Consider the following 3,740-nt stretch of genomic DNA (forward strand, 5'->3'; position numbering starts at 1 on the left):
GGCCATATTGCCCAAAGCAATCTACAGATTTAAATGTTATTCCTATCAAATTACCAACATCATTTTTCACAGAATTAGAAAAAACTATTCTAAAATTCATATAGACTCCCAGCACTTTGGGAGGCCGAGATGGATGGATTGCTTGAGCCCAGGAGTGTCAGGCCAGCCAGGGCAACATGGCAAAACCCCATTTCTACCAAAAAAACAAGAATTAGCTGGGCATGGTTGTGCACACCTGTAGTCCCAGCTACTCAGGAGGCTGAGGTGCAAGGATCACTTGAGCCTGACAGGTGGAGGTTGCAGTGAGAGAGAATTGCACCACTGCACTCCAGCCTGGGCGACACAGTGACACCCTTTCTTTTTTTGTTTTTTGAGGTAGAGTTTTACTCTTATTGCCCAGGCTGGAGTACAATGGTGCAATCTCAACTCACTGCAACCTCCACCTCCCAAGTTCAAGCGATTCTCCTGTCTCAGCCTCCTGAGTAGCTGGGATTACAGGCACCCACCACCATACCCTGCTAATTTTTTTGTATTTGTTTTAGTAGAGACAGGGTTTCGCCAGGTTAGTCAGTCTGGTCTCGAACTCCTGACCTCAGGTTATCCACCCACCTCGGCCTCCCAAAGTGCTGAGATTACAGGCATGAACTACTGCACCTGGCCTCACCCTTTCTTAAAAATAAATTAATTAATTTAACTTAATTCATATGGAACCATAAAAGTGCCCAAATAGCCAAAGCAATCCTAAGTAAAAAGCAAAAGTGGAGGCATCCCATTACCCAACTTGAAACTATACTACAGGCTACAGTAACCAAAAATGACAGTACTGGTACAAAAATGGACACACAGCTCAATGGGACAGAATAGAGACCACTGAAGTAAAGCCACATCTATAACCAATGGATCTTCAGCAAAGTTGATTTTTTTTTAATGGGGAAGGATAGCCTATTTAGTAAGTGGTGCTGGGAAAACTGGCTAACCATTTGCAGAAGAATGAAACCCCTATCTCTCACCATAAACAAAAATTAACTCAAGATGGGTTGAAGACTTAAATATCTTACTCTAAAAGAAAACCTAGGAAATACTCTTCCAGACATTGACCTAGGCGAAGAGTTTATGACAAAGTCCTCAACAGCAAATGCAACAAAAACAAAAAAATTGACTAGTGGGACCTAATTAAACTGAAGAGCTTCTGCATAGCAACAAACAAATAAAAACTATTATCAGAGTAGACACCCTACTGAATGGGGGAAAATATTTGCAAACTACGCATCCAATAAAAGTCAAACATCCAGAATCTATGAGTAACTTAAATCAACAAGAAAAAAAAAAAAAACTGCATTAAAAAGTTAGCAAAAGGCCAGGCGCGGTGGCTCATGCCTGTAATCCCAGCACTTTGGGAGGCCGAGGCGGGTGGATCATGAGGTCAAGAGATCAAGACCATCCTGGTCAACATGGTGAAACCCCGTCTCTACTAAAAATACAAAAATTAGCTGGGCATGGTGGCGCGTGCCTGTAATCCCAGCTACTCAGGAGGCTGAGGCAGAAGAATTGCCTGAACCCAGGAGGCGGAGGTTGCGGTGAGCCAAGATTGCACCATTGCACTCCAGCCTGGGTGACAAGAGAGAAACTCCGTCTCAAACAAAAAAAAAAAAAAAAAAAAAAAAGTTAGCAAAGGACATGATTGAAAACTTCTCAAAAGAAGACATACAAGAGGCCAACAAACATATTTTTTAAATGCTCAAGATTATTAATCATCAGAGATATGCAAATGAAAACCACAATGAGATACCATCCCACACAAATCTGAATAGCTATTATCAAAAATTCAAAAAATAGCAGATGTTGATAAGGTTGCAAAGAAAAAGGAATGTTTATACAGTCTTGGTGCGAATGTAAGTTAGGCCCCTGTAGAAAGCAATTTGGAGATTTCTCAAAGAACTACAAATAGAATTACCATTCAACCCAGCAATCCCGTTACTGGGTATATACCCAAAGGAAAATAAATTATTCTGCCAAAAACATACCTTCATTTGTACATTTATCACAGCACTATTCATACTAGCAAAGACATGGAATCAACCCAGGTGCCCATCAACAGTAGATGGGATAAAAAGAATATGGGGCCAGGCATGGTGGCTCATGCCTATAATCTCATATTTTGAGTGGCCAAGGCAGGACGATATCTTGAGTTCAGGAGCTTGAGACCAGCCTTGGCAAAATAGTGATATCCCCCCATCTCTACAAAAAATAGCCAGGCATGGTGGTGCATGCCTGTAGTTTCAGCTACTCAGGAGGCTGAAGTGGGAGGATTGCTTGAGCCCAGGAGATTGAGGCTGCAGAGACCTGTGATTGCTATTATTGCACCATGGCACTCCAACCTGGGTGGCAGACCAGGGCATTGGTAAAAAAAATAAAATGTGGTAACCTACATACCATGGAATACTACTCAGTCACAAAAAAGAATGAAATCACATCATGTGCACTTTTGTGAAATCACAAAAAGAATGAAATCACAACACGGCTGCAGTTGCAGGTCATTATCCTAAGTGAGTTAAGGCAGAAACAAAAATCCAAATACCACATGTTCTCACTTGTAAGTGGGAGCTAAACATTAGATACACATGGACACAGAGTTGGGAACAATAAACATCGGGGAATCCGAAAGGTAGTTGATAAACTCCCTGTTGGAGATCATGTTCAGTACTTTGGCAATGGTATCATCAGAAGCCCAAACATCAGTATTACTTTCAATATACCAATGTAACCAAATTGCATGTGTACCTCTTGAAATTAAAACTTAAAAATTTTTAAAAACGTCATTGTTAGTTCATGTATCCAACAAACATTTATTGAGCTCCTACCTGTTCCAATCTGTGTCATGTTCTGCAAACCTCTAGATGATGAGGACTTTGTTTTGGCGCTCAAGGAGCTCAGGGGCCAGAGAACTGTTCCCACTGCAGATACATACAGAATTCCCAAGGGACAACATGGTCATCATCCTTGTCTCAGGCCTCCAGAAGTCTCTGCACCACAGGCCAACAGCTCTTTTGAACTTGAGCTTATGTGCAGACAGCAAAGAAAAATTTTCTTGTTGATGTCTTTGTCCACAGCATGGGGGAAGGGAAAGAGAAGTGTATTCATTTGTTCTCACACTGCTATAAAAACATACCTGAGACTGGATAATTTATAAAGAAAATAGGTGTAATTGACTCACAGTTCTGTGGGCTATACAGGCTTCTGCTTCTCGGGAGGCCTCAGGAAACTTATGATCATGGCAGAACAGGAATGAGAAGCAGGCACATCTTCACATGGCTGGAAGGAAAGAAAGAGAGTGAAGGGGAGAAGTGCTACATGCTTTCAAACAACCAGATCTCATGAGAACACACTCGCTATCACAAGAACAGCAAGGGAAAATCTACCCCCACGATCTAATCACCTCCCACTAGATCCCTCCCCCAACACTGGGGGTTACAATTCAACAAGAGATTTGGGTGAACACAGAGCCAAACCATCAAGAAGTTTGCAAGGGCTTTGGGACTAGACCTCCAGTGAGGCTGACTGTTGAGAAGGAACAATGCTCAGCCCAGTTCTGCTCAGCACATCATTATTGCATTAGTCTAGCATCTCTCTGTCTTTTCCTCCAACTCAGACATTGCGGGGCCAAACAAGATCTTCCCCCCACCCCCCACCCCCCCCCCCCCCCCCCCCCCCTCTCACCCCCCCCACCACCACCCCCCCCT

This window comes from Sapajus apella, unplaced genomic scaffold (genome assembly GCF_009761245.1).
Source record: "Sapajus apella isolate SASKATOON/1434 unplaced genomic scaffold, GSC_monkey_1.0 scaffold56, whole genome shotgun sequence".
Classification (NCBI taxonomy): domain Eukaryota; kingdom Metazoa; phylum Chordata; class Mammalia; order Primates; family Cebidae; genus Sapajus; species Sapajus apella.